The sequence below is a fragment of the Pararge aegeria genome, chromosome 5 (assembly GCF_905163445.1).
Source record: "Pararge aegeria chromosome 5, ilParAegt1.1, whole genome shotgun sequence".
NCBI classification, from domain to species: domain Eukaryota; kingdom Metazoa; phylum Arthropoda; class Insecta; order Lepidoptera; family Nymphalidae; genus Pararge; species Pararge aegeria.
Genome location: NC_053184.1, coordinates 8,150,990 through 8,174,414, shown reverse-complemented (window position 1 = coordinate 8,174,414; position 23,425 = coordinate 8,150,990).

Here is a 23,425-nt window from a genome sequence, read left to right as displayed (position 1 = left end):
CACGGGAACTTTATCTTTGGTGCTTTTTCTCATCAAAAAGTATCCTAAACTTAAATGTCCTCAGTCCATCTTCAGGTGCAAGTTATATTCGAGGTTGTTTTTACTAGTATGTAGAATGTCTATAACAATGTCATGTTAGTTAAAAATCCAGATGGCTGTTTTACTGATGAAATGATAAGTTTTGGAATAGGGTGTTTATTAAAGACAACTACATTTACTAGTTTAAAACTTTCAAAAGTATAAACTTCATTTTATAAGTAACTAGCTGTTGCCCGCGACTTCGTGCGCGTTTGTTTTAGATTTTATAGCATCCCGTAGGAACTGTGTATTAAAAGGAGTTGTGAGGCCTTAAGTTGTAAAAATATTTCTTAGTTGTGTGAGTATTCTTGTAAAAAAATCGGATTAAAAAAAAAAAAACTTATTCAATTAATTGTATCTCTAAAACCAACTATTTTGTTTAGGTATAGTACTTACATTTTTAAACTCGCAATAACTTCTAAATTAAATCCCCGATTTGAATGAATTAAAAAGTATTTTACTGCTATATACTGCTATATACTAGATGATAAACTATTTCATCGAATAAGAATTAATACTGCGATACTAATGTAACCCACTTTTGTTTCTACCGGCGAACTAATAAAATTTTATCATAACAAAGCTGTTATTGAGACGATCATAATCGATAGTTTTCTTAGAGGCAATATTTTGCTACTTTAGGTTACATTATTGCAATGTTTTTATAAATCTCAAATTTTCTTGAAATTAAATTTACGGCTTTTCTATTTTCTGATACTTAAACTATATTTTGGCAAAGAAGTCGTTTAAATCGGTCCAGTACTTTCGGAGCCTATTTGGTACAAACAAACAAACTAACAAACAAAATAATTTTTCCTCTTTATAATACTAGTACTCTATAATAGATAAGCAAAGTTTATAAAAACAAATCGTCGGTGAAAATTCAGTCAACCCTTTAAGCAAACAGAGCGAAAGGAAAGCGGGGTGCGGATAACAAGGAACGAACAAATTCGCTAATTTTATCTCGAGCACTGAATAAAGATATATTAGTGGCCTGCACAAAGATAAAGGAATAAATTGTGGACGCGATAAATCAGTAAAGGATGGTTTTAATTACACGTCCGGCGGAACCTCCTCAAATAAGGCTCGGATACACTGAGTTATAATTCTCTAAGATTTTCGCAAGTTATTTCTGATAATGGTTTCAATCAATACTTTGGGTCGCCAGGAAAAGTTTTTTACTATTTTGATATTTTTTTTGTAAACTTGATACTAAATGCACTTATAAAAACATTCTATTTCACTGCATTATTATTTTATTCTATGCAGACTTTATGACATCTGGAAGAAATATGCAGTTTGTACGCTGTATGCTGCTAAACGTCAACGCTTGCTGGTAACCGGCCGCGGCTGTAGCTTTAAACTATAAGTTGAGGGCTTTTAAAAAAGTAAAACATATCCTAATTTCTTTAGGGTGCAAGCGATCTCCAATAAAAGGTTAGAGAATTTTGGTTTTGCTAGCCGCATAGGCATTTTTAATCCAGCCGAACGGGCCCCGAAGTTTTTTCTCTGTGCAGCTATAGCAGTATAGTTGAGTAATCTTTAGAGAGATTGCCCAACTATACGCGGAAGCGACTATAGTTCACAAGTGTGTGTTTAAACACAGGACCCCTCTTTTTTTCCTCACGCTAATAGTCCAAAACGGCAACTCTGACACGACCGGAAAGAGACCAGGAGCTGGACGGACAGCCTAACGTGCTCTAAGGGGGATTCCCCGTCAATTTCCAAACCCGGGCGGGTACTAAGTATTTCTTGTCAGAAAAAACCCAATAGTATTAACTACCCCGACCCGGGGATCGAACCCAGGACCTCGGAATATGCAGTCGAACATGCTCACCACTAAACTAACGAGGCAGTCAAGTATAATAAATAGCCTAAACGTCATGTGTGCCACTGCCCTTCTATAACTGCCTGAAGGCGAAATGTAAATAAAGTTAATTATTGCTGGTAAAGTGATTCCAGATGCACCGAAATATATTTCACGACCCGCGTGCACCTTTGTTTGTCTACATTCGCATTTTCCGACTGGCAATAATTTTTCGAACAAGAAAAATATTTAATTTTTAACAGTGGGTAACATTTCACTTGGTTATAAATACTTTTTGTAATGATGTATGCACCTGATATTTTAATTAAATTATTAATCGAGCTTTGCATCTGAATCGTTCATTTTGCTTGGGAAAACTTTGGTTTTGTTTATTGCTGAAGTAAGTGGAGATAATAATGTGTTAAATTCATATTAATTAAACTGTCTGACTTATCATTAAAACTAAAAACACAGGTATTATTAACATTATTTTGATCGCAAAGTGGTTGATTTTGCCAGAAAGTGATAAATATGAACCTTCTAGAACTAATATAGAATTTATTATATTGCAATTATTTAATTACAACGAGACACACGTATAAACGCGTTCAATTTTGATGTTGTAGGTATATTTCACATGCAGGTACACGCAATGTATATAAAGCAGTAACATAATTTTTGAAATTAAAACGTATAAGCAACGTGCGCTAAGCACTTAAACATTGCAAGAAGGAAAATATTTCGAGGGAACCCTTTTTTTTTGCGTGATGGAAAAGCTTTGTTACTACCTCCGACCTTTGGGCAGGGCGTAGGTTATGTGGGACTTCCACCACGGCATGTCCCTCTTGATGGATTTGTTAAACGCCCGGGGAACCCTTTTTTCATTCCACTACAAGTTAGCCCTTGACAGCAATCTCACCGGGTGGTAAGTTATAATAATATAGTAATATATAAATTCACAGCGTAATCCATTGCATCAGGCGGTCGTCAAAAACCCGTTGTATAGTTCCCGCATGGTTGCGAGGAAACCTGCATGCCCGAGAGTTCTCTATAAGATACGGTAAGGTATGAGAACTCTACCGATCCGGCACTTGGTCAGCGCGGTGGACTACGACCTAAGACCCGTGCTCATGATGGGTTAACGTTGATGTCAAAATATTATATAATATTATTTACTTCAATTGGCGTTAGTTAAAATATCACTTGTTTCAACGGTAAGGAAAACTTCATGAGGAAACCTGCATGCCGGAGCGTTCTCGATAATGTTCTCAAAGGTGTGTGGAATCCACCAATCCGCACTGGGCCAGCGTGGTGGACTACGGCCTGTACCCCTTTTCATTGCGGGAGGAGACCCGTGCCCTGTAGTGTGCCGGTAATGGGTGGATATGATGGTGACAAAATTCATTCAATAGAGTCGGCGTTCATCTTCGTACTCACGCTCGCATTTCTTTGTAAAGACGATTATCAAGTTAACACAAACGCTTTTTATCTTACATCAGCTGATCAGTAAGTATAGACGGCACAGTAGACAAGTGGGGTGGCTCAGGCGAGACACGCACGGCTTAGCACGGGCCACATCTAGTGCTAGGGCTGTTAGAATGCTAATTAAGGGCTCAAGGCTCGCCTGTATACGCAGACTGTCAGAAATTAGCTTATTTTTAATTGAAGTTATTTTGAAAGGCAGTGAAAGGTGCTCGAAGTTTGTAATAATAAGATACTTTGGGTGTTTGAGTGGGATGCGGCCTAATTGCAACGCATCAAATCATTTTGTTTGACGCGGTTTATATGAAGTGGTGAGGGTGATGACATAGCGCGTACACATATCAAGTACTACAAAACATACCCCGTTATTAAAGTTGTATAGTGGTTGTATTATGTACTAAAGTAGTGAAGTATCATACCTAATAGTAAGTACAACATCATCCTCGTAACCCTAGGATAGCCTATACCCTAGGTTTATAACTAAGATTTTTTGCACAAAAGAACCCTTACTGACTTAATAAGTTTTGTTTCCAACAGGGAATATAATCCAAGACAATAATTAACCGTTGGCAACTACGAGGTAATTGTTTTCCTTGACAAAAAATTCCAACACCTAAAATTATTGTCCCGACCCGGAAATCGGACCTGACCATGTGGTATTCATAAAAACGAACTACTAGACCATCAACGTATTAAAAATGTTCTTGTTTAAGCCAATTAAAACATTCATTACAACTTGCAACCTAACCCTCAACGAAAGAGATATGCAAGCGCACAGAAAATAGCTCATAAAGTGGAGTGGCTGCGTTAACGCTTCAGCAATCCGGAATCTCGCTTTGATTCGTGGCCCAAGAATAACGAGTGTTATTTTAATTATAAACATCATTTATCGTAATTAAGGTTTCAGCGGGAGGGCGCTTATGGCTGCAACGAGCGACAAATCGGCGGTCCACTTTGAATGCGACGGTTATGGTACAGGGGAACAGTGCTCGAGTGTCGTGTTTGCTAAACTATGGCGCTGGAAAGCCTTTGCACAGCCAATTAATACCGGGGGATGTGAAACAGACATGTGTTTGTACAGTTGGAGGTAAAAATGGTGGATATTAATCAATTTACGACATTGTATATTCACCGCTTACATTTTCGTTGCCTATTTTTCGTAGAATGCAGTAGCATACGAATGTTAAAATGAGTACAAAAATTAGCTGTTTAAAATAGTGAGATGAAACCATTTAGAATAAGTAAATAGAATGATAAAATAAGTATAACGACGCCAATACAAGACAGGTCAACTTTATAAGCATAACGCCGATTCTTAAATGGTTATTAATAAGTTAACGTTAATCGCTAAGAAAGTTAACTGACATCTTATTGCATTATTTTGACTCTTGAATTCTTACTATGACGTATTTAACATCTTACATTATCTCGAAAATTTTGGGATTGTGATTTTAACGTTATGTTGACGTTATGTGTGATTTTAAAGACATAACCTTGTGATATTTGTCGAGCTATTAAAAAAAAATGCCTCTTTTGTCTATGCTATTTCTGAAGCTCAAATATCAGTACTCAAATCTACCAAGTAATTATTGACATATGTGATGAACACCAGCACTAAGAGCTCGGAGTGCTCCTTGTAGTGACAATATGACTAATAGAAATCTGGGCTTTTAGTCCGGATTTTGACAGAAAACTCAGCAATTCTTAGCCCGAGAATCGAATCAAGGACCTCCATGATCCATATATTTATACATCCTAACCACTAGACATACGACGAAGTTATATAAAGATTGTAAATAAATATATCTTACCTGTAGGTATTAGAGAGGTACAGATAAGCGTGAGCAAGGTGGGTTTCGACCGACCTTATATCTCCTTACATAAACTTTGAGCGGCGTGTTTATGGGTTCGGGATATCGGGTGCCATTAAACTACGTTTACAGATTCCCATATTCTCTTACTATGCCCATTGGTTCAGTGGTACGAGGCGTGGGGTTTGAGATATCTTTCAATAAGTTCAAAGTTTATATAAAACGTAAGCTTACAGAAACATCCTATTATAATATTAAGGATTACTTGAACGATAAAAAAGCTTGGGTGTGAATTGCTCTAGCTTTATAGCTTAATATAAATAAACTGTGAGATGGTGATAACAAAAAAATTACCCGGCTAAGTTTGTTGTGGGCTCTTCTTAGACCAGGCGTTTGGAACCCTCGTAGCCTTAGGTTTAAGTTGGCGTACGAAATTATCACCATCCCTTACAATTATGTAAACATATATGTATGAACGCTTCATAAGTGCCTGTGATAGGCCTACATGAATAAAGAAATTTTGAATTTGAATTTATATCCGGGTCAAAACAAAAATTATTAGGTTTCTGAATCTTTTATTAAAACCAATAAATTTGTAGTAGTAGATGCCGGCCCGGAGTGCTAAGTGTAAGAATCGTTAAAGCCCACAAGCCTACATTGAAGCAGCTTGAAGTATATATGCTCCAAATCCCTTTGTCATATGCGAGAGGATCCCTGCAAACAGCATTGGTATATGAACAGGCTGAAAATGGTGATAATGATACAACTAGCTTGTTTAGCAATGAATTTATTGGGTACATAACCTTTTAAAAATTAAACAGCGCTTTTCTCGATGTAACAAGGTTTTTTTCATTTCTATTTGCTGAGTGCAATAACTGAAACAAAAATAAATTATTTCCTTCGCTTAACTTAAATGTCTTAAATATTATTAACCTACAATAATGATGTTATAGATGTAATGGAGTTTTTAAACAAGGAATTAACAATGATTTATACAAAAATTAAAACAGTGAAAGCACGTTTTTATCATCAATTAAGTAGCATTTTTAATTAAGGTGTGAAAAGGCCATTATCTCGGTCTATTTGCGTACAGTGCGCTATAAATCAAGGGAAGACAATGCTAATGCCGCGGAATTAAAAAATACTTTGCGCTGGCTTGAAATAAAGACTTAAAATCTTTGCGGGCGGTTAATGAATTACTTTTGCTAATTTTTCATTCAGGGCCGCACTCTGATAGAGTTTTTATCCTTCCATTCTGTAGTTATTCATTACCATAAATATGATATTTTTTTCTAAGAACCTCCATTTATTATAACGTCAAATTACTCCAACTGAATAAAATCAAATTAAATTTAATTTGACTTAATTAACTAACACTAACATTAGCATATTACAAAATGACTTAACATGATTAAAAAAATCAAAATTTATTTATTTCAAGTAGGCTTAAACTTTATTTACATTTTAACATTCATTTTTCTATCTTGTGAGAGATGATAGCGGAGCCGGATGCTTCCAATCAACCTTGTTATTAAGAAATTCCCCAATTGTATAGTAAGCTCGCTGTAATTAATGTTTTTAACATATTCTTTAAACTTATGCATTGGTAGTACCAAATTTACCTTAGGAATCATATTATAAAAGCGTATACTCAATCCCACAAATGACTTCTGTACCTTTCGAAGACGATATGCAGATGACACTAATTTATGACCATTTCTTGTAAGTCGACTGTTTATATCCACTTTTTGTTTATATAGACTAATACTATATTATTATAAATACATTGTGAAGCTACAGTAAGTATACCTATTTCTTTAAACTTCTCACGGAGGGATTCGCGTTATTTAAGTTTATATATTTATCGTACAGCTCTTTTCTGCAATATAATTATAGTTCGATATTGTATCAACCGCGTCATCATCATCATCACATCAACCGATAGACGTCCACTGCTGGACATAGGTCTTTTGTAGGGAGTTCCAAGTTCCACGATTCTGAGCCGCTTAAGCCGCGCAACCGCGTACACCATATAAAAGAAAACTCTAAGTGTATTTGTTTAAAACTTAATTAATTATTACAGTAAAAAGTAAAACAAATAGCTAAGTACGGTACACAATGTAATATGTTTTGTGAGTTTATTTTTTTTATTCAGTAAGTCCGTCTCTGTGTTAAAATAAAATGTAGACAAGATGATATTATGATGTATACGCGGCGCGCGCGCCCTCGGCGACATCTTAATTAATCATTGCAGATTAAACATGAAATATAGCACTGATAATAATAGCACTTCGGACTTTTTTTTTTGATAAACTCAATAGAATAGGTACGAGTATTTTATTAATTTGATTCTTACACTCACTTTTAATTAAATATTTCGTGTCCAAATATAATAATGGGATGAGTTTTTTTAAATAAATATATTTTACTAATCTTGGCAACATAAAGTTTGATGAACTATCGCAAAACCCAAACTTGTTAAATTTCATTTAAGTTTGATAGCGCACTTCGAAAAAGCTTGACATAGTTTGTGAGTTAGTGATTTGAGTTTCACATTGTTTTGACGAATTAAGATATCAAAAGTTCGTTGCCCCTTAAGATTGTTGTGGGCTTCTTCTTACACCAGTAGAGCTAGCGTAACACAACGAGAAAATTTTCTCGCCTATCGATATAGATAAAATAGGAGGAACGGGTAATTATCTCGTGACACGCCTGTTAGCCCTACAGTCCGTGTTTGGAACCGTCGTAACGTATACAAGTGTAACTATCACCATTATCTTACTGCATCATATATACCCATTACCAACCCAATACAGGGCACGAGTCTCAACCCACAATGAGAAGGTTTTTGGTTCGTAAACCCCCACGCTGGCCCAGTGCCAATCATGGTGGACTATCTTACTGCACGGCTAGCATGGGCAAGAGACAATTATCTCCCCGGGGAAAGGATAAAAATGTATCTTCTCCCACAGCTTTATCAACTCTCAGAGCATTGGCGCACAAGTGGAAATAATATCCAAATAATATGTGTAATAATAAACAGGGGTAAACTTCTCCTATGCCATGTTCCCGTGCCTTAGCAAGTGGACACGTTAATTATGAAATACCCTGTAAGGGGATATAATCGGGGGATATAATTTTTTTCTCCTGTCTGTGCTAGCCCTGCAACAATAGGAAAAAATTGTATGTGCTACCACAGTCATCGACATCGTCATGACTACGGTATTATATTATAGAGGCTATGTAGATTGTAGGTACATTGAGGCTAGCAAGAGTCCATTTCCCGGTATTCACTTATCGCACCAAGTCGTCTAAACGATTTTATCGATCTCTGGACATATTGAATAAAGAAAATTTTGAGTTCAAAATTCAAAATTCAAAATTCATTTATTTCAAGTAGGCCTAATATAAGCACTTTTGAAACGTCAAGTATGCATGTTTGTGTGACTCTACCACCGGTTCGGAAAGCAGATTCTACCGAGAAGAGCCGGCAAGAAACTCAGTAGTTGCTCTTTTCCAACATCAACATTTACAATCATTTTGCTATCTTGCGGGAGATGAGAGCGAGGCTGGCTGCTTCCATTCTACCTTGTCATTGAGGAATTCATCAAATGTATAGTAACCTCGCTGTACTAGATGCGTTTTTACACATTTTTTAAATGTATGCATTGGTAGGTCAAGAATTTCCTTAGGAATCATGTTGTAAAAGCGTTCGACTTTGATTAGACACCATCAAGATGTCAGGGTGAAAAAAATGCTTGCTCAGGCGGATAAGTTTTTTCCATAAGTTCGAAACTTTGTTTTCCGCAGTTTAGGATTTCCGTTATTTTGACGCCACCCAAATGACGATCTGTAAGTAGGTACCAACAAGTTCTGAGATGTCTAAAGCATAGGTCAAACTACTGATGCTGATTGCCCTATTATATGGGTTGCGTCTTTAGCTTATTAATGTCCCACTACTAGGCACAGGCAAAAAAGGGAGAGAATCCCTCATTCAGAACTGCAACTATGTAGCATCATTATTTACCAGCCTAAAACAGGGCACCGGTCTCTTCAAAAAATGAGAAGAGCTCGTAGCCCACGACGCTGGCCAATTAATGTTGCTTTGTAAGACAAAACACTACTCTTTATAAAAGAAAAGTGGATATAAACAACCGCCTTACTCTAAAGTTAGAGACATCTGCATATCGTTTGCGCAAAAAGGCAGAAGTCATTCGTGGGATTGAGTATATACTTTTATAATATGATTCCCAAGGTAATTTTGGACCTGCCAATGCATAAGTTTAAACAATGTGTTAACTGCCTTTCGATCCGGTTAGACGTTTCAAAAGTTCTTGTAAATTGGACATACCTACTTGAAATAAATGAATTTTGAATTTAGAATTTTACTAAAACGTGATATTTAATGACATAAAAACACATAACATCCTCGAACTCGGTCCCCCGAAAGCAAGGCAAGTGAAGTCTTACCCACTCGGCTATTACCCACTCAACCTTACACGCTGCTCTAAAGTGACAGTTAGCCTTGAGAATTCTCTTCATGATAAACATGAATTTACCTATCTAAATATTGTAAGTTTTTACCTTGCTGTACGAAAAAATACAGTATAATGAAATAATCGTTATGTAAATGAGACGTGTGAGACCACCCTGCTTCGCTCTCTGAATAATATTACAGTATCTCTCCGTTAGAGCACTCCAGTGCTCTGTTTAGCATTTTATTCGAATACTGAATATATTTTCATACCAGTGTAACTATTACAGCTCACTATGAAAACCGGCTGAAAGGGAATAAGCTTAGAAATATTGTATTTTTAAGATAGGTAAGTGTTTTTGAAAGTTTATAATAAACATTTTTAGCATATTAGTGTATAAAATAGGTATTATATTATAAGTAAACGTGTAGACGCTTTTCAGATGAGGTGCTGGAGGAGAATTCTGCGAATCCCGTGGACGGTACACAAAACAAACGCATCGATATTGAGACAGTACGAGTATTTCATAAATTTGATTCTTACGCTCACTTTTAATTAAATTTTTCGTATTCAGATAAAATAATGGGATGAGTTTTTTTATTAAATATATTTTACTAATCTTGGTAACATAAAGTTTGATGAACTATCGCATCGATAGCGCACTTCGAAAAAGCTTCGCATAGTTTGTGAGTTAATTATTTGAGTTTCACATTGTTTTGAAGAATTAGAGACAGCTTAAAATTACAAGAAGGCTATCAACCACCTGTTTTCAGAGGATTCTCGAGTACTTCGGTCACTTTGCCAGAAGAGATGGAGACAATTTTGAAAAGATAGTGGTCACTGGCAAAGTGGAAGGAAAGAGACCTCGAGGACGTAGCCCAAAGTGAAGCCCAACCAAGTGCATATTGCTTAACACGTTGTTAAAAGCCGAGTCAAATGGCACAACACAAACAAAAAAAAATAATAATAATATAAATATTAATAATATAAATAAACAATTATAATGTACAAGTTAGCACCCGGACACTGAATGCATTCTTTATCTGTCTGTTTGTCTGTGTTTGTACGAGTAGGTCTTCGTAGCGCTGGAACAAAACACATATTTTTGCAGTACCCTGCAAATGATTATTTAATTTGTCCTGAATCCTGGGCAGGTTAAATTTTTTTGTATCTTTGTTGTTAATGTCATGAATTTTCTGAGACTTCTTGATGAGGTTTTTGTATTAATCATAGCTTTCTGCTAAAAAAAATTCGAGTTGGTTTTAATTTTATACATTTTAAGATTTTCTAATATTTATAGTTTACCATAAGTATGCATAATATGTTTTTCCAGCAAGAAATTTAAGCCCAAAGTAAAAAAAACTGTGTAGTTCTGTATAACTGCCATGTGATAATAATCGAGATACAGGCATAGTGTGGTAATGCTGGAGTGGTTATATTTATGAAGAAGAAGAAGAAACACTTTATTGCACGTATAACATATAGAAACAGTAAGGTGTATACAGTAAACAATGTAAACATGCAAAGGCGGCTTTATTGCTGGAAGCAATCTCTTACAGGCAACCTTTGTAGACAGGACTTGCAGCAAGGGAACGGGATAATGCCAAGAGTGTTGATATATATACATGAATACCAAAATGTATAAATATAAATACTTATATCTTCTATATATATATATATATATATATATATATATATATATATATATTTAAAAGAGAAAGTGTGTGGGTATGTTCCGTATAGGCTCCGAAACGGCTGGACCGATTTCAATGAAACTTTCAGGGAATCTCCGGATTGACCTGGCGAGTAATCCTGTAAAGTTTGGTGACGATCGGAGCACTCCTATTTTTGAACTGTCAAACTGTCAAATACAGCTTTTATTTACTATGATGATATTCTATTGTTGGGTGTACATGGGTGTAGATAATGATCTTCACTCGCTCGAGAAGAGAATAGAAGAGAATGAATACGGAGAGAAATAAATGATTTGATATATTATGAGACTTAAATTCAAAAATTTTATGATGTAAGTTTATTGTTTAAATAAAATAAAGCAAAATCTAGCCTGGGCTGGGTACGCTAGTAACATATAAAACGTAGGTATCACATACATATACAAGTAGATTATAATACATAATTTACAAACTATAATAAAGCAACAACTTCAAATGTCATCACTCAACGAGGTAGTGGTCCTTCAGACGACTCTCAATCATAGGAAGGGAATTACTTCCACGGATTTCAGCAGGCAGGATTTATGATGAGATAGGTATGGTTTTGATGCAGATTGATTGCAAATTTAAGGTACACTACAGGAAGACACCCATTTAATTTAATACCAGCAATATTTAGACTGCTAAATCATAATTAATAAATAAATAAATATACTACGACAATACACACATCGCCATCTAGCCCCAAAGTAAGCGTAGCTTGTGTTATGGGTACTGAGATAGCTGATGAATATTTTTTTATGAATATAATACACAGAAATACTTATAATATACAGATAAACACCCAGACACTGAAAAACATTCATGCTCATCACAAAAACACTCTCCAGTTGTGGGAATCGAACCCACGGCCTTGGACTCAGAAAGCAGGGTCGCTGCCCACTGCGTCACTCGGCGTTCATTAAGCAACAACTTTAACGCCAACTTCTACGCTATGGCAATAAAAATCTATAATAAACTTCCATCAAATCTCAAAACACTTACAACAAAACATTAAACGCAAAAGTTGAAAAAATGGTTAAGATGTAAAAATTTCTACTCCGTAGATGATTTTTTCCAACATGACAAAAAACAACTGTGACATTTGTATTTTATTTTGACATCGAATTTTCAATTAATGTTTCTGATTGTGTTGTATTAAAATTGCATGTTTTTAAATTGATTCTGTGTTAATTGCAACCAATGGCTTGTAATATTTGCACGCCAGCTAATGGCAATACACTGTGACTTCGCAATTGATATTGAAATTACATCTATGTAAACGTGTGTATTATGCAAATAAAGATCTATCTATATATCTAAAAACCTCCATTATCCAAATCATTACCTATAGTCTTCCAATATCTCGAGTATAAGGTAATAAATAAATGATATGAAATCATGTTCTCTAAGAAATTTTTCAAAATTGTAAATACTATATAAACGTTGTCATCAATAGGCTATAGAAGTTCACTGCTGTAATAAAGGCCTTTTCCAAAGGGAGGATTTGCCTATAATCACTATGCTGGGGCAGACGGATTGGTGATCGCAGTAGATGGTACCAGTAAACAGTAATAAACGTAGTCAAATTAAAATATTACGTTTACTATGCAATCACTAATTGAGCATATTTGAAGTTGTTAAAAAATGTACTATTTGAATTTTTTTAAACAGATACCTTGCCTTAAAGTCTTTAAATAGTTCGTGCTGTTCTCAGACGATCAAGTCACTCGCTTACAAATAAAAAAAAAAATTCTTATAGGTCCTTTTAAGTTCGGTTTAGAAATGTGATCAAGTCGTATAAAGAGAGAGTACGAATCGTTAATATTTTTTTATATTTTTGGCAAAAAATTGTGTGCCAGACAATTATTATGCCTTAGTTCGTAAGGATCTCGGGAGATTCATTCCAGGCGACGTTCCGCCAGTAACTGAAACATCAACGGGTGGGCGTGACCATAGCTGGGTGGGGCTACCGCCCACCATTATAAGCCCCGCCCACCGCAAACCACGCCTCATCTGGACGAAAAATAAGCCAGGTGGGAGGCGCCTCTAAAGCACTGTCGCTATGGACAGTTTATCAAGTAATTTGTTAACATTGATGTCGATTTAAAATTTATTTCGATCGTAAAATTGTTGGCTCAGAACTCTTAGTTTTTGGATAACGATAAATTACCTTTTAAATAATGATGGAAAACCTACTGGATTGGTTGACCTGTAAAATAAAAATAAGTTAACTAGAGAGGTGCCCTTCGACTCTATATTTCATATTATTTTCTCTTTACATTACCGTACATAAGTATTGTAAAACACACTTGAAGATGCCGTAGATAATATCTGTTGTGTTTTTTTTTAATTTTAGTCCCTTATCGATATTAGTCTAACCCTAAAAACTAATTTAAAAAAAAACACGCAAGCAATAACAGACTAAGTACCCTGGGCCTGTCTCCAGACTTGGTTAGCTGGAAACGTCCGTTGTACGAGGACTGATATACATATTTGGTATCCATAAATATGAGCTGTTAAGTTTTATATTTATTTAATAAATGGTCATCAGCATTGCCTTGCATGGCAGAGCGGGCGTTTGACGTAAAGTAAAGAAGGTCTCCTGTACGAGTTATAAAAACTTGAGTTTTTTATAACTAGTTCCGGAGATTTTTTCCATTTCTTATTATCTGCCCGCTTAGTGCATACCACGCCACTGGTCATCAACAATATCATCATATCAACTAATGAAGCTGCTGTCAATTAATGTTGGACATAGGTCTTGATACGAAGTTCCAAATGCCGAGAAACAGTATCACCCAATAAAATTATTTCGGTAAAAGTTAATACATTCATCATCATTATCAACAAATAACCGACCCACTAGACGCCTTGAATCTCCCTAGTAATGAGAATGATGTAGCCAATAGTCCACCACGCTAGCCATGTGAGTATTTGTGGACTTTTCACACCTTAAATAACACTATAGAAATCTCTCAGGCATGCAAGCATAGATAAAAAACTAAAGTAATGAGAATGATGCAGCCAATAGTCCACCACGTGAGTATTTTTGGACTTTTCACACCTTAAATAACGCTATAGAAATCTCTCAGACATGCAAGCATAGATAAAAAAGTAAAGTAATGAGAATGATGTAGCCAATAGTCCACCACGCTAGACCATGTGAGGATTTGAGGACTTTCGACACCTTAAATAACACTATAGAAATCTCTCAGGCATGCAAGCATAGATAAAAAAGTAAAGTTATACTTATAACGTAAAATGCATAAAGCGCACATTACTAAGAAAAGTGTGAAATTGAAAGAAAGGTGCATGCCGGGATTCGAACCCGGCCCCCCCCGATAGTGAAGCGGAAAGCCTACCCCCAAACCAGACAAGAGAAGATTCTGAAATTATTAAGTTACTAAATTGACCCTGCGGGGCTGGAATCCGAAACCTCGTACTTATGAGACCACAACGCTTACCACTGCGCCATGGAGGTCGTCAATAATCAAGTAGGTCAATTTCTTTCTGTAAAATTAAGCAGTCTATACTGGGGATATACATAGAACCTTCTTTATTTGAAGCCGGTTAAAAATATAAAACTTTAATTTATTTAACAAAGTATGTAGCAGCTCTGATCTCCTAAAACGTAAAATAAAAACTGTCGAGTTATTCTAAAGAGTTATTCAAAGCGTACCGGGGGATGGCTCTTGAGGAATGTCTTTGAGAAAATTCTTGGCGTCGCTTACAACAACGATGCCGGTATTTAGATGCTTAAGTTGCAAATTAATTAAGGCACCTCTTTCGCACTTCCCTTTTTAGTTTAGTGGTAAGAAGGCTTGAAACTGCTACAAGGGGTCTCAAGTTCAAATCCATTGTGTCGAAACTGATACTGAAATACAAAGACGTCAATAATACAGTTAATAACCATATGTCTTTATAATCATAAAATCATTCCAATCCAAAATCCTGAGATGGCAGATTGAATATCATTATCTTACAGGAAGGAGTATTAAAAGGACAGCACTAATTGGTTTTTTTTTTTCAAATAGAATCTAAATTTAATCTCACTTCTATAGATTTTGAATTAGATTTGTTTTCTGGGTAAATCGATACGGCTACGGAATATCCAAGAAGCTCTTTCAGACATGATCTGCCCGGACACATTGCGTACTAACTATCTAGGTATTTATATGAGTCTATCTGAAATGGCTAAACAACTCCCAGCCAATAAAGTTTTGGCGTTTGGTAGACTACAGCCTGAACCCAAGTCATTCTGAAAGGTGACCCATGCCCTGTTGGTATCGACGCGAAATAATAGTATTTGTAAACCAAGCAAGAAGAAAATAACGTTTGCGATTTGTTTTATCTGCGTGCACTGAGCTGACGTACAAAAATATTATTTATTTATATTTTTTATTTGTACACCACTCAGAAAAACGAGAAAAAAAGAACAAACACATGAAGAATTAAGCAGGATACAAAAGGCGGCCTTATCGCGAAGTAGCAATCTCTGCCAGGTAACCTTAGGATTAGGAATATAAAAAGAAAAACGAATAGGTGGGGTACACTATTTAGAACATACATACGAATATCTACATACTAATACATAAACCACACTACACAAATACAACAATACTATTGATTAATTTAAAAAATAAATATACTAATACAATAATATGATGTAAAGTAGACCCTTAAACAAACGCTACAATCGTATATTATGTAAAAAATTTAAATGTGATTTTTAAAAGAGAGTTTTTCATCTAACTCGTTCTTTCTCCTTCTTTAAGGGGCTCTTTTAAAACCCTCGTATCTTAAGTTTCAGGTTTACGAATGTAGTTGAAACCATCATCTCACTACCGCATAGACATTGTTTGTGTAATGTACGAATCAAAAGTGCCTAACCTATTTATAACAAAGAAATATTTGACTGTGTATTTGAACCTATGCTCAAGTAACAAAGTTGGCTAATGTATGTACGCCTTTACCGTTGGAATGTTGATGTTTGCGAGAATGCAGATCAGTAGCGCAAGCTGCCGCTCTCTTTGATGTCGAGATGTTTGAGAGACACGCGGGTGATGCATTAAAACAATGTTACCTTTTCATTTTGTATTAGGCTAGCGGTTGCCCGAGACAGCACTCGCTTTTAATTTTTCATATGTAAGTATCTAGGCAAACGAAGAAGTAGGTAGGAAATTAATAGTTTCACATTTAAGTAAATTGAATCTTAGCGTTATTTCTATAACAAAAAAAAAATATATAAAAAAACTTTTTGTTATTTTTTCATACGTTTACAAATTAACGATGAAAATATATTTTGGTATTTATCTTTACTTTTAAGTATATAAAGTAAAATTAAATAAAACTTAGTTATGTTATAAAGAATCCTTTTCAAATTTTTTGATAAAAGCCTTTAACTACTAATCTTAGTTCTTCGTTCGTCTAGTAGCAAGTATACGTATCACAAGGCCCTTTGTTTGATTCCTGGGTTAATCCAGGATAAATTAAATATTGATCTTTTTTTATTTGTTTCAGAGTTAGGAAATTTATGGCTGTAAAAAATAGTAGGTATCACATGTTTATAGACCAACAACCCGCATTAAGCAGCGGCTATCTATGCGCGGGTCTATTCTCTACAGAATTAAAGTACAATAACATTGGAATTTCATATTTAAGATATATATTATATATTTTTTTATTTAAACGATTCATTCTTCTTCTACGCTTAAGGGATGAATTTTAGTTAAATGATATACGGGATCAACCTACCTAAAATACCTTCTATTTTTATACATATGACAATACGCCCAAAGCCCCAAAGAAAGCGTAGCTTGTGTTATTGGTACAAAAATAAGAATATTTTCATGAATTTACATAAATACATAGAATATTCATTTAAACACCCAGACACTGAAAATCATTTATGTTCATCACACAAACATTTTTCAGTTGTGGGAATCGATCCCACGGTCTTTGACTCAGAAAGCAGGGTCGCTGCCCACTGCGCTAGTCGGCCGACAAGATATAAATCTATAGTGTAAAATTTGCCCTTAAAGGTTGGACTTTCTCAATAAAAACCCTATCTCAAATTATCTTTTACAATTCTTGACAGTTCCGACATAATCGGAGCAGCCAGTCTAAAGATTACCTTGAACAGAGAACTTGACCACAGTGCCACCCCAATGGCTCCAACTATAGCTAAGTATCAATGGTTCTGTCCTATAATAAAAAGTGGTCCTATAATAAAATTAACATCTACGAGATAGCGTGTTATTTTTCTTTAAATCTTGCCATATTAAAGCCAACTAGAAATAATTAAAATCATATAATGCCTTTCATTATATAATAACAATGATTCATTGAAAGAAAAGGAAAGCAAGGAATATTTAAAATTAAGATGCTAACTGCTGTGCTAAACGAGATTATAATTAATATAATCTTTGTAGTTAACAGTGAAAAAAATTATGTTCGGGACCAATTTTACTGGCAAAATATTTGGGATAAAATAAAAATATTACAATGTAGAAATTACAAAATATTTTGGTATCTTTTTTTAGGACATATTTTTACTGATGTATACGTAACAAGACTTTAATAAAAAATAATATTGAAGTTATCATGAACATGAGAAACTCCGAGAACGCATTAAAAATTTGTAAAAAAAATGTGAGCAAAAGAAATTGCATTTTACAACCTTCAAATTAAATCACGATCACGATTTTAGCCACGTTTTTCTTTGAGTACGGAACCCTAAAATCAAAATATTTAACTCATTCAGCGTTTGGCTACTGAAATTATATGCCGGACACTGGCTATAAGACTGATTTACGAGCCGCGAAGCCTAATCGAGTTTCGCAGGCACGGCGCACGGCTTTTCCGAAATCTAACTTTTTTAAATTATTGTTTGAGATATTTCTGCTTTTAAAAACTCTAAAGAGTGAATAACTCTTACTCTAAGAAATGGATATATTTTAAGGTATTTAGATCACAGAACAGATGTTGGTAAATTAAAGCATTTTCAATAATAGATTTTTTTTTATTTAGCAGCTTTGCCTGGGAAACAAGCAGTAAGTAGATACTTTTACAAATGGGCCAAAATCTTTTTTCTAATACCTAGTGGCAATTTTGACGTGGAAAATGTCCGTCTCACTTTAGTTGTTGTAAAGTATTGCACGCACGACATAAAAAGTTATTTGCCAAATACCCTTGTCTTTGGCAAATAACTTTTTAAAATTTAACCTACGAAATGCAAAATCAGTATTACTAAAGAATACTGTATATATGAGAATATGTTTTATTCAGCTTCCACACAATATTTACGTCAATTATTCGGTACTATCAGCATCACCATATCAATCCGCTACAGGGCACGGGTCTCTTCCCACAATGAGGAGTAAACCCTGGTAGTACACCACGCTGGCCTAGTGCGGATTGGTGGACTGACGCTGCCGAATTTAATTACTGCAGCGCTGATTGATAGATATCGCCTTATTTAAGCCTCGCATTCTCATATACTGGGTAGGTTGATCGCAAAAACTGCCATACCCCTAAAAGTTTAGCCCGGTACCATTTGACTGTATCGTCACTTATCACGAGGTGAGATTGCAATCAAGGGCTAACCTGTAAGGTAATAAAAAAATTTGACCAGTATGCTATAGGTGAGCTGTATAGCTCAATACCTACACAATAGTATAAATTGTATGAGGGTAACAAGCCGGTAGCCTACACAATATGGTCAATTAGTCCCAACCAGCGACATCTGTTATCAGTGATTACTGCCTAATTGTGCGTTAATCAGTCGTTAATTACTGGCCATACAGCGCGTGACGTCATTATGTAGCCTAGCTTCTGCTCGTGTATGCTATAAGTAGGTATACCTACTGCCTATGTCTGACTGATCTAATTACTCACGCTTTGGATAGCATACAGCACATAAAAGGGAATACAAGCGAGTGCGTCGTGCGTGTAGATCCTATATCATCCTTTTGAAATGGTGACAATGTGATCCGTGTTTCATAAAATTTCTATCACATTTCCAAGTTTTGTAAGTCTTTGTTAATTACTAGCTGTTGTCTAGGCGCCAAAGTAGGTACTTATGGAAATAAGATATCGATATCTTGCTCTGTGTAAAAACAAAACTAATCGATCCAATGTGAGACATACATTTTTTGAGATAAAAGAAGTCTGTGTACAATAGACTATAAACTGTTTGTGTGCTTAATTTAATCCTGATTCGCATTTTCAGAATTGGCAAAATATGTAATAGGAGAAAAATATATAAGTAAGGAGTCAGAAGCCTTAGCAAAACTGTAAACCGGTATATTTTCTAACGAAGATTGTAATCTTTTTTAAATGAAGTTTTAAGGAAAAAAAAAACCCCAAAGAATTATACGAAGAAAAACTACCACTAGAATCTGAATTCAAGTCAAAAGTGTACCTAGTTTATCATATTTTTAGTAGTCTAAATAAACAGAGAGCTCGAGTCTAAAAAGCTTTGTAATTCGTATTGAGTTTGAAAACAATATGTGCACAGTAATTAATTAACGTCACTCATGTCACCCGAGCCCGCGTAGCTGCGATCGCCATCAATCGCGAGTGATTAGCGAGTGTGATTGCGCATTGATCGCTCGTTACTGCCTGTTTGCGAAGCACACACGGTTAATAACAGATATGACACGTCCATTCGTACGTTGATATTTCTTAGGATTCAATTCAATATATATTGTCTCAGTTACCTTAAAAAGTAAGAAAGAAAGTTTTTGAGAAATTAAAAAAATGAAATATATACTCAGCAGAACTTCCACTAAACCAATAGTAAATTAACAAATTTGTTTTGCATTTTTACCAAATTACTCAAACACAAAAATAATCCAAAAAGTTTCCGATGCATATTTCATGTTTTGTTTGACCACTTTATGTGCCCTTTAATCAGTTTATGGCTGTTACGTCACCCAAACCCGCGCAGTTGCTATCACCGTCAATCGCAAGTGATTAGCGAGTGTGATTGCGCATTGATCGCTCGCTAGCGCTTGTTTGCAAAGCATACACAGTTGGTCACAGATATTTAAGTATCCACCAAATTTTAAATTAAAGTTAAAAATAGACTTTTTCAATGTCCTTAGCAGCTCTCGCAATCACAGAGTTAGTCTACAAAGCTTCCGATTCATATTTCATGCTAGATTGACAGCCATATGTTCGCAGTAATTAATTGGCATCATTCACGTCACCCAAACCCACGTAGCTGCGATCACCATAGATTAGCAATTGTGATTGCGCATTGATAGCTCGTTACCGCTACTTTGCGAAGAACACACGTTTTATCACCGCTTTGTCACGTCTAAGGAATAGTATATATAAGGAATATAAGGAATACTCACATTCCTTTGGAACCATGAGCGGAGCGGAACTTGAATGGAGCGGACCTGCCTTGATTCGATCTAGTGATCGAATCTAGCCAGAACGCCTGCCTGAACTTTAGCTTGTTCTTAATATGCATTCCAGCATTACGTTTTAGTACTGTCGATCGCACCCTGCTTAGCAAATATGGGCAATCGATCCCTCCGTCTGATATATTTTCAGGAAACAGAGATCAATATAGTCCTTGCGATCAGAATTTTGCCGAAACAGATTCAAAATTTTGCCGTTGCAGGTTTCGTACAAAACTTCTTCTGGACTCATATATATTTGATAAAATGGGCTCCATACAACAGTATTCAAGTTTGCTTCGTACAATCGAATTAAATAGTGCTAGCTTGGTAGATGACTTTTGATGTCCTTTGCATTTCTAGTGATGAATCATTTTCCAAAATATTGCTAACCGTATTACAAAACATTTGACTACATCATTAATAAATATTTCAAATAATGTTGGCCCCAGATTACAGCCTTGTGGTACTCCTGACGTCGCAAAAAATGTGTGGGACTAATATCCTCCTTTAACCACATTAATTTCTCGGTTCGTTAAGTAAGATTCAAACAAATTAACGAGATGTCTGCCGAAATCGTATCTCCTGAGTTTCTGTAACAAGATACTGTGATCAACACCATAAAATGCTTTTAAAAAATCCAAGTTAACACAATCAACTTGAGCAATCTTATCCAGAGACATCGCAAACTTATCCACAAACAGGGCTAAATTAGTCATTGGTGATGTTTTTTTAATGAACCCGTGCTTCATATACCATGCCAGGAACGGACAAATTAACTATTCAAAAACTTTAAAAAATATTGATTAAATACGTATACTTAGAAATATGTTTTGTCAGAAATATATTTTATTTATAAATATACTAGCCGTTTCCAGCCCGCTTCGCTGGGCGAATTGAAAAGGAAATAAATTACATTTTATGTTTCATTTTTATTTATTTTTTTCATATTTTTATTATTCTCCTTTTTTTTTATTTTTGTATGAACATAAATAGGCCCCGCGGATAGAACTGTAAGCATCGATATTGTTTTGACTTACTCAAATTCCAAATTCCATCGATTTAGCCTGTATCTTTCATCCAGGTGATTTTTCTCACTAATATTCATTGTAACTTTCAATGTGCAATCATTATAACATTTCCGTGCCTTTCTTCCAAAAATTAATAATAATTGACATGAAGAAAAAATTTGAAATGAGCATTGAAAGTTTAAGTTAAAGTCATTGCAAGTCTCATATGTGAAGTTGAAATCTGTCTAGGTTCAAGTGCGACGAATTTTCTGTTAACTCTTATAGAAAATTAATTGTGCATGTTTTTTATGAATTCTATTGGAATAAGTAACTAAATTTTTTTTCCACATCTCATGTGCTTGGAAAATGCATTCATTTTAATCTGTTACATTTCCGCGATCCCGCAATAAAAGAATTCGTCGGTTATGCAGTCTGCATAAGTAAAATGAATGTAAAATTCTTAGTCCGTTGATTGGATAGCTACATGTAAAGTTAAGTTTTTGAAACCTCTCAATGACTTTTTCTCCGCTGCCAAAAAGACGATTGTTGTAAGGAAATACACGAATATCCCTACATACACGAAGATTCCCACCAAATTTGGAGTCTGTAGAAGTTACAGGTTAGAAATAAAAATTTTAGATTTTAACACCCACCCCCGCAATTCCTGTCGGAAGTAGACTTTATTGAAATCCATTTTGAGATGTTCTTTATGTGAATAATAAAAGATTCCTACCATATTTAGATTTTTTAGAAGCTATATTTCGAAATTGAAATTTTTTATTGTTAACACCCACCCCCGCGAACCTTATTGGAGGTGATTCATTGTAAAATCCGCTCGAAGATCATTTTTATATTACATATAGAACACTCTCACTAAATTTGGAGTCTATAGGAGCTATCGCTTGGAAATTGAAAATTTTCATTGTTAACGCCCCTGTAATCTTCTTTGGGGTGGGATATCGTAAAATTTGTTCATAAATCATTTTTACATCACTTATAGAAAATTCCTACAAAATTTGGAGCTGTAGGAGCTTTAGCTGGAAAATTAAAAATATTAATTGTTAATACCCACCCCCGCAGGGGGTGAGCTATCGTAAAATTCGTTCATAGCCTATTTCTACACCTCTTACAGAAGATTCCTACCAAATTTGAAGTCTATAGGAGCTATAGTTTAAAAACGGGAATTATTCATTGTTAACGCCCCCGCAATCCCCTTTGGGGAATGAATTTCTTAAAATCTATTCATAGCTGACCTCTACATAGCAAAAGTAATATTCCTACCAAGTTTCACGTTTCTAAGTCTTATGGTTCCCGAGATTTCGTGGTGAGTGACTATATAGATGGGAATTCTTCGATTATCATCGAAATTTTTAACTTTTTATCGGGCTTTTTTAAAATTTTCTTACATACAAAACTTTCTCCTGACAATTCTGAAGATAAAAAAAAGCCCAATTGGTTCAGCCGTTCTCCACTACCGTGAGTAGATTCTTAGCTGAATGTTAAAAACCATAATCCGTTTAATACACTCTGTTGAAATCCATGAAAACAAAAGAATCAAGAGAAAATGCTTATCTTTTGTTTTTATTAGCGGGATAAATGTTCATAAAAGTAAAACAGCAATAAAAAAATGAAGGAAT